Source organism: Dermacentor andersoni, chromosome 1, assembly GCF_023375885.2.
Source record: "Dermacentor andersoni chromosome 1, qqDerAnde1_hic_scaffold, whole genome shotgun sequence".
Lineage (NCBI taxonomy): Eukaryota > Metazoa > Arthropoda > Arachnida > Ixodida > Ixodidae > Dermacentor > Dermacentor andersoni.
Window position 1 is genome coordinate 140577712 of NC_092814.1, and position 13684 is coordinate 140591395.

General features: G+C 48.6%; 1 protein-coding gene across 3 annotated transcripts in view; it reads left to right on the top strand.

The window, feature by feature from the left end:
* Positions 1–13684, top strand: part of LOC126546058 (G-protein coupled receptor dmsr-1-like) — a 1011142-nt gene that overhangs the window by 195856 nt on the left and 801602 nt on the right. The gene's annotated exons all lie outside the window — the stretch shown is intronic.

The following is a 13684-nucleotide window of genomic DNA, read 5'->3' on the forward strand; positions in this document are numbered from 1 at the left end:
GTGGAGTGTCTCGCCCAACGCTAACTCTCGTAGCTGAATCGAAGGCGCCAAGAAACATGGTCCCATTTGTTCTGTTTTTCGTCGCGAGCCGAATAACATGTGATAACTGGAAAGCTCTTGCAAAGGTAAAGTGTTATCTGTGATGCGGTGCAAACACTACAGAATTTAATTACCCAACAGTATACCCCTCGTCCTTGCATAAATCATCCTTCTTAGGGGCCTACGATGCCTTCATTGATGTTGGAAATTCCTCGTCTAGAAAACCGTGCTGCAACTCATGCATTGGAGGCGAACTGTCCGACACTTCTGCATGTGAGATTATACTATACAGGAGGGATACACGCGCACGTTCACGTATGGATAAACTACATATGTTAGTTCACTGACTGAATTTTACATCGTAGCGTAGAAAACAAAAAAATGTTGCCATCTGTCTCAAAAAACATCGTCTACAACATCAGAATTATTTGGCAGTCACCAGCGGGCGTCATTTTTATGCTCTAAACCACATACACTCACAACATTGTAAGTTACTCAGACTTTAAATGCGCATTACAATCCATTAAGCAGTGCTAATTTCACGCTGATAACTTCACTGTCTCTTACGAAATTATTAAAATCTATCTATATTCAGTGAATCACCATGTCACATCGTCATAAGAGTAAACGAAGCAGTGGATAGAACGGCTGCTGCGATGTTTGTTTTGAATGAACTCATAATCACAGCTTTTCTGCATGAGACGTCAAAGAAGCATTTCATGGAGTAATTTACGTAAATACGTAATTATTTACGTAAATGCGTCAATTATCAAAAGCAATTCGGGTTCGCGAAGGAGTAAAATAGTCTCTCTCGCATGACACATACCTTTTCTCGCGGTTCTCACCACACCTCAACATCGACCACCTGCTGTGCCATTGTCCACGATACACCCCTGAGAGACAAGAACTTGCCAAAGCTTTTCAAAAACTGGACAATCGGCCGCATTCTGTGCAAGTGCTGCTGGAACACCGCCCCCATCGCCCGCGGCCCATAAAGCGGTGAAGGCGCTTTTGTGTTTCTTAAGGACGGCGGGTTTGTGCGACCATCTGTGACTTTTAATGCAATTTCTGTAAGATCACACGCGTCAGCGAAGTCGCCGCAGTTTCCTTCTTTCCTTCCCTCCTCTCTCTCCCTGTGATCTTTGTTTTCCCCTTTCCCATTCCCCCGGTGTAGGGTAGCCAACCGGACGTTATTCTGGTTAACCTCCCTGCCTTCTACTTTTCTCTTCCCTCCTCCCCACACCTCAACATTTAATGGGCTCTTACATCATCTCGTACATTGTCTTCGTTTGGAAGTGGAGCACGTTGCACTTTATAGATTGTATACAGAATACGTGCTGTTTAGACTGCGCACGTTATGGCTCCCCGGATACTTTTGTAAAGCACAATACGACGTTGAGCGCGAAGTCCTGCGGACAGCACTAAACCAGCTCCTCTAGACCATTTTCCATAATGAAGATCATTGGACACTGGCCGTACGCGTTGATGGCACAGAAAGCCACGTAAGCACTCTTGAAATACCTCAAGTCGACAGGCCTTGGGAACCGTGTGTAGACTCTACGCGAACCTTCCACTGTGTGCGAAACTGTGCTCTCTGTCTCCCACTCCTCTCTGCCTCTTCATCCCCATACCCGCTTCCCCCAGTGGAGGGTAGCAATCTGTACGTGAGTATCGTTAACCTCCCTGCCTTTCCTGTCTTATGTTTCTCTCTCTCTCTATCTTCATGGCACGCCTCGATGTTGACCAACATGTGGAACTATTTCGTGGTCGCATTGCCCTCTTGATAGGCGTGCCTTAGCTGTTAAGAAATTGCTTGGACTATGGCCCAATTCTTAATAAAATAAGAATCTGCGAAAGCCGTGCGCTATTTTCCTATATTGGTTTAGTTCCTTGTAAATGTGGTGGTGTATAATTTGTAACTTAATTCTTATGATATTTTAAAGTCATGTTGGCTTTTTCGTGTGAGTGATGTTTCATATAACTTAATTGGATGTTCCTCTTACAACAACGCTGAATATGACTAGGGTTCCATATATTTTTATTCTCTGTGAACAAAAACTAGTATCACCAATGGCTCATACCCCCGTAACCCTTCATGCTCCCGTAAGCGAGCGAAAAATGCAATGGCTCGTAGCCCCGTAATACAGGGGTTACATGCACTCTGCAAAGTGAAGCGAACAGTGCTTAAATTCTTTATAATCACGCACACAACATACAGAACAGCATGTCGCAAACTGTCATCAGCAATGGCTCATATCCCCGTAAGCCAGCAAAAAATGCAATGACTCATAGTCCCGTAATATTCATGGCTACTCACTTTGCATGACTGAGCTGCGATGACACTACCCCTGTTGTCGTTGTCGGTGATTTCAATGTGGACGTGTCGATAACCAAAAGGGAGCGGTTTGCACGTTCCTTGTTGCAAACATATCCCTTGCGATGCCACACCGATCCGGCCCTACCGATTACCCAGCGGCGTACGTGCGCCGATTTGACATTATCACAGAATGTGATTGTAGTTGCAAGCGAAATAATGACCACCCATAAAGACAATAAATGAGTTCGTACCTTTGTTCATAATTATGTGTCACCTTCGTGTCGTGTTTTAAACTGCTTCGCTGGTCAATCAACTTCACAGAGCTGAATAACTCATGATTTTTTATTTCAATTTATTGGCACAATTACTTTCCCGCGTCAGTGATCTTCTATGGGCTTTGTTCTGAAAACATTTCAACATGAAGCTCCTCATGCTTGGCACAGGTCTTGCACCGGCACTACATTACATGTCGTTAAGTATAGTGTATCTGCTGACTTGCGTCATGTTCTTTGCTTTTTAATGTTGGTTTCTTTTCTTTTAACTACTTCTGAAAATGTTTCATTAGTTCTATTTAAATCCATATTTTTCTGTTGTTTATCGCTTCTTTAGATATCATTTTTGTACAGCAAGCTTTTTAGTATCGAAAATTTCTATTTTATCGACGCTAATAAGCAATAACCAATGGGGCACGAGCACGTCTACCCTCCGTTTAAGCAATAAACTTGTATTGCAAGGAAATGTCTGAACGTCCCGCCCCTGTTATTTTCCCACAAGTGGCTAATACCATGCATAAAAGGGACCCGTGGCTTCATCGGTTCTGAGTTCGCATGCCCATTGAGGGTAACTATTTGAATACTGTAGACATTTTTTTGAACATCTGCTCTGGGTGACATACACAGTTCTCGCTACACCTTTGGAGTTACAGACAGTCGTGGCCTGCGATGGGAATAAATATAATCGCATGTGATCGTTGTTTACTGTACTGCGCAGCTTGACTATGTTCATTTTAGTGCTAATTTATTCAGACCAATTGCTACGATAGATAGAATCTGGAATGCATGATCGAGACGGAAGGCTTATCTTATTCAACTACCCTTGCTGGCACCTAAAATGGTGACATGGATGTCCTTGCACTGGCCGTTTCCTTGAATTGCCTCAACACTACTGGCAATTTGGCTCTTTTTGGGGCAGAAGAACTGGGTTGCGCTTTCCAGCGTGAACAATGTCGTCTGCTAGTGTTGAGTACCCTGTACTTCCTCTCAATGCGCAACGACTCTATGTGCCAACTGCGCCCCATCCTTTTGCAAAGCGCCGCAGCTATGCGGCGAAACACTGCGCCCAGGAATAAAGGCTCGAGGCGGTGGCGCCGCCTGTTCGACATGAGCGCCGAGGCTGTTGATTTTCAGTTCCTCGGCGACCTTTGCTCTATGTGCATGAATACGCTTATTTCTTTCTCAATAACAAAAACAAATAAAGGGAGCAAGCGATAAACAGGAATGAGGACGCCGAATGTGAAAGGGATCGAAACACCAAGGCCCCGAGTGCGGATGCACTCAAGTAGACTCGCTGATGAGTAACCGCCCATACATACGCCGACTTAACGAAAGACACACAAAACGTATGCTGTACTCAACTCTCCGAAGCGTCATTTGCATAGCGCACAATGCGGGAACTGGAGCCCCGCGGGATTGCTCAATGGAAAGAGCGGCCAGGAAAAAGCCTTAACCGTTCACAGCATGCGGTTGAGTTCTCAGAAGAGCTTCATGGATTAAGCAGGGCCGCTCAGTTGTAGCATACATTATCTTCAAATTAACATCACCCGGCGTACCCAGTTTCACGATTCGTCCGAATCAGGCGCCGAAGGGTCAATTTGTTCGTCCTGATAAGGATCGAAATATTGACTGCGTTTTTTGCGCGTGCTGTGCATATCCTTCGTGTAATTTACACTCACTTCACGAGGACCTGAACGCGGTGGTACTGGTAATGAACACGGCATGATAATCTTGGGCCTAGTTCAAAACATTGTGTATGAACAAGTGCACACGCATGAACGTTCACATAGGATGAAAGAACGCCGCCGTCTCTGCGTGCGCGAGACAAATCCCGATGAGCTATAGCTTTGTTACGTAAGGTTTACATAGATTTACCTGCTTCAGCGGAAGGAAACGAAGACTATCGCAGGAGATAACGTCGCTTCTCGCATGCGTGTATATATATATATATATATATTCTTATTCTGGGGTCCCAACACAGATTGGTTATGAGTGATTCCAAAGTTCAATGGAAATTAAGAAAACGAGCATTTCTAAAGTGTGTTGCTGCAAAATTAAGGAAAGGGACAAAGGAAGAAACTGTACGAAAGAACAAAAGACAGCTTGTGCTTTACAATTGGAATATCGATCGTGTGTTTCCATGCAAAGAGCGATGGCATGGCCTGACGTGCTTCGTACTAGGCGGCTTGCTGCCTACGTGGTCTTAGAGTGCATGTAACGGTACAGCTTGCAGGATATTGAGTGTTTGTGACACTGAGTCTCAAAAGAGACGCGTGGCTTACCGCTATTGCTAAATCCTGCTGACAGAAATAGCTTCGCCGATACAGTGAAGCATGCGGAGCCTTACTTTCTCGTACACCGCAGCAGGTGCTGTATAATACACTATATATTATTCAGAGTATAGTGGTAGTCGATGCGTTCTTTGGACTTAATACGGATGAATAGAGCTGCCTGGAGTGTACATTATACTACTCTCAGGAAAGATCACCGGTTAATTGGAGACTGATGAGGAGGGTTCGTTGAAGGCAAGATCGAATCCACTTCCTCCATGTACCTAAACATACACTGATGTCTTCGCGATGCCATATCGGGAATACTGTGGTATAACCATATTGAGCCATAACGACGACAGTAATAGCAGTAAAGTTACTATCATCACAACTGAAGACAAAATGGGGCACATGGTTCATAAAAATATATTATGTAATATATCAGAAAACGTGCCCGTTGAGTTTGCTAGAGAGAGAAACATAGAGAAATAGAAGACAGGATAGGCAGGGAGGTTAACCATACGCGCGTCCTGTTTGCTACCCTGCACTGGGGGAAGGGTAGCAAACCGGAGAGAGAGAGGAGAGAGAGAGTAAAGTTTCGCGCACAGTGGTAGGTTCGTACCGAGTCTACACACGGTTCCTAAGACCTGTCGACTTTAGGTATTTCAAGAGCGCTTTCGTGGCCTTCTGTGCCATCGACGCGAACGGCCAGAATCCAAGGATCTTCATTACGGAAAACGGTCTAGAGTCCAGCTGGTTCAGTGCTGTGCGGAGAACTTCGCGCTCTACAAATCTAATCATACTGTAGGTGTGTACCGTCCTTCCATAGCACCCCGATAATCGCAAAGCACTGAGATCAGCAAACGCATGAAAATGTAAGGGCATTTCGTATTTTAAACAGCAAAACACGTCTGCGGGACAAGCTTCAATAGAACTCACTAAGTAAGTCACTCACTAAATAAGACTTACTAAATAAAGCTTTTAGTCTCTTTTAATTCTGATAATGTCGTCAAACTTTTGTTGTATGTGTGTGTGTGTGTGGTTTATGTGTTCTGCGCTGATATAACGTTGACATCGGCTCCAGCTTTCATCAATGTTCTCGAGTGTGTCTCCCTGCGAAGCCGGGCGAGTTATGCCTTAATCGACGTGGCACGTCAAGAGGACTCTGCCGATACCAGATTTTCGTCGGTGGGAGGACTTTTCGCCGTTCTGCGAGTGTTTGAAACACGGTGAGGGTAGGCTTAGGCCTACTCCCGCGCACCCCGGACTTTGAATCCGGGATGGATGTTGTGGAAGGAGAAGAGATTACTCAAGAAGAGGCATGCGACGCGTGATGGAAGGTGGCGTACGGCCGCCGGCCCGGCAGGTGCAGGGAAGAATATTCTTCGGGTCAAGATGGTGGAAATGCAAGTGGCAGACGGAGGGACGGCGGCTGCACCGCCGCCCAACGCGACGCGATACGACGCGTCACCGCTGATTCGAGGCTGCCTCGACTGCCGAGGGAGACTTTTCGCATCATTGTCAGACCGCGCGACGGCTTGAATGTCAACAAGGTCAGTAAAATACGCTTTGAGCAAGCATTGGCCACGGTGGCATCCTTGGCTCCGGCCGCAATCGGAGGACACGATGTGTCCCAATGGAGTTCAGAACATTTTCGTGGTGTGTACTCCTCACGAGAAAAACGCGGACGCGTACGCCCGGGTGCAGCAAATCAGGCTCGGTGAAGGCACGTTTGGGGTGGCGGCGTACCTGGCCCCACCCGAAAATACGTGCAGAGGAGTCATAAGAGGAGTCGACGTGGAAGTCAGCGAGGCTCAACTCAGAGCGAGAATTGTAAATAATCGGAATCCGGGCGCTCTGGAGGCCAGGCGGATCAAGAACACTACAGCGGGGGTGGTACCTTTCGAGGGAATGAGGGTGCCCAACTACGTGGTATGCGGCGCGAGCATGTTTCGCTGCACGCTCCACCGACGCCACACGGAAGTCTGCTACGGTTGCGGAGGACTGGGACAGCGGGCTGACGTGTGTCCCAACCCGGTAAGCAAGTGGTGTCGCACCTGCGGCAAACGATCGCCGGCGGAAGATCACCAGTGCAATCCGCAATGCACGTTGTGCGGTGGCCCGCACCCCACAGCGGCCAAAGAGTGTAGAGACAAATTTCAAGTTCCATATATCGTTAGAAGAAGACGGCGGCAGCGGCGTTGACGCGCCGAGCAGCTGAAACTGGAGCCGCTCGCGTACGCCAGCTGTGCAGGAGTGCAGCACCGAAAGAAGCCGCTCTCGCATGCCAGCTGCGCGGAAACGCGGTGCAATCAGGCAGCGCTCCAGATCAAGAGGGCGCTCGGTGTCCAGCGTGCGGATCCAGGAGGAGCCTACCTGGGCGGATCGTGTCAAAGGAAAGACGTAGAAGGAGCTACAGAGACCCACGGAGGTAACGCGGTCGGCTTCGCCAGAGCATGGTAGTAGGTCGCACGTGGACGCATTACTTAAGGAAGTTAAGGAGCTTAGAGAGGAGGTACGCCGACTCAAAGCCGCCAAGGCAAATCCAAAGTCGATTGAAATAGAGGCGAGCGAGCAGACGCCACAGGTTTATCGAACATATACCCCGCGTAGGACTCACTAAAGCAAAGCGTAAGGCCCCCCTTCCTAACGACGAGAGCGACTCGGAAACGTCTGAGGGAGAGGTCCAGCATAGAAAGATGTTGGAGGAACTACTTAGGATAAGTAGAGAAGATCAGGAAAGCGTAAAGCTTTTGGTCCAAAGAGTGACCGTACTAGAAAAAAGGCGGCGATTAAGGCCAAAGCCAAGGTTCGAGCGCAAAGCAAGGCAGTGAATCACTCCGAGGTTGCTCCGGCTGCGGAGCAAGGTATGTTGTTGTAGCATCATGGCGGGCAATCACAAAGAGCTGGTTATATGGCAGCGGAACTGCGCTAGTTTTCAAAGACACAAGGCTCCACTACGGCAATTTTTGGCGAATGAGGTGGAGAAACCACAGATTTTGTTATTACAGGAGACACTATGTGACGACCCTACCCTCTCTGGCTTCAACACTGTGTCGGTCAGGAAAGAGGGAGGCAGAGGACTAGCTACGATGATAAAAAAATCTAGCCTTTATTGAACATCCAATCCAATCTGGACGGGGTAAGATGGAGGCCCTTTTCCTGGAGGTTATACCGCACGGGCGTCTCAAGCAGAGCGTCTTTGTGCTTAATGTCTACAGGCCGCCGTCGGACCAGAGACAGACGGTGAACTCCCTGCTTAGGAAGGCGACGTCGATAGCCAAACACTCTCCTCTGATAGTTGCCGGGGACTTTAACGCCCCTCATAATGCTTGGGGCTACGTCAGACGCACTGTAAAGGAGAGAACCTGGCGAGGATCCTAGATGATCTTGCGTTTTCAGTAATCACGGACTTAGGGTTCCCCACTAGGCTGGGCGCGTCAGTTGCGCGAGACACAACGCCTGATTTGGCCTGTGTAAGGAACGTAGGTAACGTAACGTGGGCCAATAATCAGTAGAACCTGGGCAGTGACCACTTCATAGTAGCGGTAACATTAAGGGTGGACGCCCGACCGGCCAGGGTATTTCGAGTCACTGACTGGGAGGAGTTCAGGAAACTTAGGAAGGAGCGAACGAGCACATTTTCCTCGTTTGACGAGGCTATCGAATCGCTAACGGAGGACGTCGAGAGGGCTACTAAGGTAGTACAAACAGAAGCGGAGGTCCTAAGAATGGATCCGCACCTAGCGCATCTGTTGGAGGCGAAATCGTCAATTCTGAAGAGGTGGAAAACACAAAGGTTAAATCGTAGGCTGAGGAAAAAGGTTGCGTAGCTTAATAGAGAGATCGAGATATATTGCGCGGAGCTGAATAGGCTACAATGGGACGAGGTCTGCGCGGCAGTAGACGGGTCCATGCGCTCAGGAGGGAAGTGGAACCTCCTCAAGCACCTCCTGGGTGACGCGCAGACAAAGCATTATCAAAGGCAAACACTTAGTAAAGTCATACACCGGCACAAACAGGAGGAAGGTACTGAAGAGTCACTTTTGAATGCGATTGCGCATAGATACCTTCCTATAGGGCCGACGCAGGAAGAGGATTATCCGCAGATAGAGTGCACGACGGTACAGGAACTGGACGCGCCCTTCACAGAATCGGAGATCAGGGCGGTGGTCTACAATTTAAACAGCAGATCGGCTCCTGGTCCGGATAAAGTTTCTAACAGGCTATTACGAAACCTGGACGATAAGGCAGTGGAAATGCTAACTAAGGAGGTCAACAGGGTATGGGAGACAGGACAGGTGCCTGACGGATGGAGGTCGGCTATAGTGACACTCATCCCTAAACCAGGAAAACCCCTTGATTTGGACAACATGAGGCCAATATCACTAACCTCGTGCATAGGCAAGGTAGCGGAGCACGCGACCTTGAAAAGGGTTTCCGGGTGCATTGAGCGCAGAGACCTCTTCCCACATAATATGGTTGGTTTCCGGCCCGGCCTATCGACGCAGGAGGTTATGCTAATGCTAAGGAAGCAAATCTTTGATAGCGGCACCCGGGACGTGATAGGCATTCTCGCTCTGGATCTCACTAAGGCGTTCGACACAGTGTTACATAGATACATTCTGCAAGCCACGGCCGGGATAAGCCTGGGAGTCAAATTCCAGGCCTTTGTCAGGTCCTTTCTCATGAATAAAACTGCTACTATTCAGGTGGGGCAGATTCGGTCGAGCGTGTACGGATTGGGAGCTCGGGGTACCCCTCAGGGATCAGTCATCTCGCCACTGCTCTTCAACATAGTCATGAAGGGTCTATCAGATAAGCTGGGCGGCGTCCAGGGCATAGGTCACGCACTTTACACAGATGACATCACGATCTGGTGCCCAGGGGGCTCCCTAGCTGAAATGGAGCAAGCTCTACAAGCGGCCTTGGACGAGACGGAGGCTTACCTCGCGGACACGGGTCTCAAGCTGTCTACGAGTAAATCGGGGCTGTTACTTTACAGACCCGCAAGGCAAGGGGTTAGGGTTCTGACACCCCTCAACCAGCTACCCGTGGTATTATACGCGAATAATGGGCAGAAAATTCCTAGAGTCGACTCGGTTAAGATCCTAGGCCTGCTCATAGACGCGAGGGGCTGTAATGCCAGAACAATTACCCGGGTTACAGCCAAAACGGAGAAAATGTTGCGGCTAATTGCTAGGGTGTCCAACCGAAAGAAGTGGTTAGGGGAAGACAACCTCCTTCGGATGTACAACGCGTTTCTCATAAGCCATATTAACTATGTGGCGTCAGCTCTAGTGTGGACAAAAACGGAAAAGACCAAATTAAATACACTCATGCGCAAGAGCATCAAGAAAGTGCTAATAATAATAATATTCGGGGTTTTACGTGCCAAAACCACTTTCTGATTATGAGGCACGCCGTAGTGGAGGACTCCGGAAATTTTGACCACCTGGGGTTCTTTAACGTGCACCTAAATCTAAGCACACGGGTGTTTTCGCATTTCGCCCCCATCGAAATGCGGCCGCCGTGGCTGGGATTCGATCCCGCGACCTCGTGCTCAGCAGCCCAACACCATAGCCACTGAGCAACCACGGCGGGTTCAAGAAAGTGCTAGGCTTGCCTATTTATTGCCACGAGCTCCGACAGGCTAGATCAACTCGGTATGCACAATAACATAGACGAGATCATAGAGGCACAGGTCACTGCCCAGGTGGTTAGGCTATCGTCGACCCAAGCTGGCAGGCAAATTCTCGAGACGAGGTTGGCATGGCTCCTCGGATAATGGAGGACCGGCGTATAACATTGACACGATAAACGAGGGCGACCTACCTGGTGAGGCCCTTCCCGCGGAACGTACATCAACAGCATAACGAGGGTAGACGTAAAGCCCGTGCACGAGCCATATTGAAGAAAGTTAGAGATGACAGAGACTCCGCGGTCTTTGTCGATGCGGCGCAGTACGGGTTCAGGAGAGTGTTCGCGTTGTCGGTTGTAGACGGGCGGGGGGTCCTTTCCCTCCTCGGCCTCGGTCAGAGCGGTCACCGCGAGTATAGCAGAGCAAATTGCGGTTGCGCTGGCCTTGTGTGACTCAGAGCGTTCCTACGTTTACACCGACTCGAGAGACGCAATCAGAGCTTTTGAATCGGGTAACCTCGCACGAGAAGCAGCCTCTAATTTAGAGAAAAGGGCTTGCCCCGGTTTTCATTATATCACGTGGTTCCCCGCACACATGGGGACGAACGTTCTCGAAGGCTTCCCAAACCTCAACAAGCTGGCCCACGACCGTGCGCGAGAACTCACGCGCCGCGACGGTCTGGAGGCTCCAGAGGGGCAGGAAGGGACTCAGCAGAACGATCCACTCCTCACATTTAATGAAATTACTAAACATTACCAACTTGGTCGGAGAATTTATCCTCTGCCTCACGCGAAGCTCAGTAGAGGTCAGTCAGCTACACTTAGAATGCTGCAGACGGGATCTTTCCCGTCGCGGGGATTCCTCAGTAGGATGTACTCGGATGTGGACCCTAGTAGTCCCGACTGCACTGAAACCTTTTGCTCAATGGCTCACATGCTCTGGCGATGTTCCGCGTTGCCTAACGACTTCCTCTCCAGCGAAGCCGAATGGGAGGAGGCCATCAGAAGCACGGTACTCCGAAAGCAAGCCCAGGCTATCCAGAAGGCCCAGGAAAGAGCGGAGCGTCACGGCGTTCTGTCCTTTACGTGGGCGCGGCCAGCGGCTACAATGGCCTCCCGTTACGAGGTCCTGACAGTAGCTCCTCAGGATTAAATAAAGTTCGTTGTCTGTCTGTCTGTCTGTCTGTCTGTCTGTCTGTCTGTCTGTCTGTCTGTCTGTCTGTCTGTCTCGTTTTCATTGTTCACAGTGTACCATTTGTTATTATTTCGGCGAGATTAAAGGAATATCATTGGGCATGTAGCACAATTTGGCCTGTTCAGGAATTTGCATGAAGAACTTGACATAATGGGCACTACTTGTATTATTTACAGAAATCCTCACAATCGGACCACACCGAGATACGCGTCTCAAAAAAAATCTGCTACAGAGTGCGTTGTCGTTCTAGTTAAGGTAATCTCGAATAGTAAGAGGGACGTACACTTTTGAGAGCGAGATAGAAAGAAATAATTTTGTTGATGTAAGCCTAAACGGTGGGGCCCTTTGTGCGGGGCTCCAATGGCGATGTCGTGTGCACGCCAGACCACCGCCTGCCGACCAGACCGGTTTCCATTTTTAGTACACCTTTCCAGCTATCCAGGGTTGGTATAGGGCGAAACAGTTAACTAAGCATAAATCTATTTCTTAGCACAATTTCAGGAGGCACATCTCCAACACAGTGCAAGCCTTATGATTCCTCTTAAGCATGCATAACAACTGCTGTACGTCGCTATTGCGCATTGTGCGCTAAAATAAATAACCTAATTATAAAAAATATCATCTAATCATTCAACCTTTTTTGTATTGAACCTGAGCATCGTGATTTCTTGTGCAAGTAATTCCCGCCTATTCTCGAAGTCCACATAAAAAAAGCGGAAGTACTCTGTCTCAGGCGATTTTCAAATCTCTGTTCGAAAAAAAAAAAAAAAACAGGCGCTATATACCCACTTTATTTCCTAACGAACTTCCAGCTGTCAGAAAGCGCTTGCCTTTTGATCTTTCCTATTAATTATCTCTCTGTATTTCTCTGTGTGCGTACATGCGTGTGTGGGACACAGTGAATAAGTTCCATTGTATGAGCATGCCTTGCTGTTCTGTGACATTTCTCTGCTTGCTTCTCTCATATTGGAGCTAAGGATCTACCTCCCCCTCTCTCGTCCCGATCCCCGCAGTAAGCGCCCGCTTTCTTTCGTCTCCAGTCTATTCTTACTACGCGGCGCATTTCCAGAAAAGGTTCTGCGCGCTCTGGGTTTCACTCGAATGCCCGCTTTTTTCGCTCTACGTCTAGATGTTTATGCGCTGCAACACCATGCGCGGGACGCCATCGTGCTGGCAAGGCGAATAGGCTCACCCGCGAAGAAGAGCGCACGGTGATTTATTTCAATTCTCAGCTGGTTTCGCGGTGTACATCGGTATAATACTTTACAGACGGAAAAGCGACTACTCCGTAAAGGTGTTGGTGACGGGTTTGAATCCCGGACCAGTAGGAATTTTTCTTCAACTATAGTATACCAAGCATTGTTTCTGAGAAACCCGTCTGGGTTTTCTGTGTAGCTTCGCGCTACATATGGGTGAATGTGAATTTGCCCTTTCGTGAACCTTCCTCCACATTGCGGAATTCCGCAGAACAGATTTGCCCCATTCATTGTGCTTATCCTTCGAGTTGCCGATACCCGCCGTGGTTGCTCAGTGGCTATGGTGTTAGGCTGCTGAGCATGAGGTCGCGGGATCGAATCCCGGCCGCGGCGGCCGCATTTCGATGGGGGCGAAATGCGACAACACCTGTGTACTTAGATTTAGGTGCACGTTAAAGAACCCCAGGTGGTCGAAATTTCCGGAGTCCTCCACTACGGTGTGCCTCATAATCAGAAAGTGGTTTTGGCACGTAAAAACCCATAATTTAATTTTTAATTTTTTCGAGTTGCCGATTAATTCGCGCTGGCGCTGCGATCTGCTAGCCTCCTAGGTAGCTCAGATGGAAAAGCGACTACCCCGGAAAGGCGTTGGTGACGGGTTTGAATCCCGGACCAGTAGGAATTTTTCTTCAACTATAGTATACCAAGCATTGTTTCTGAGAAAACTGTCTGGGTTTTCTCTGTAGCTTCGGGCT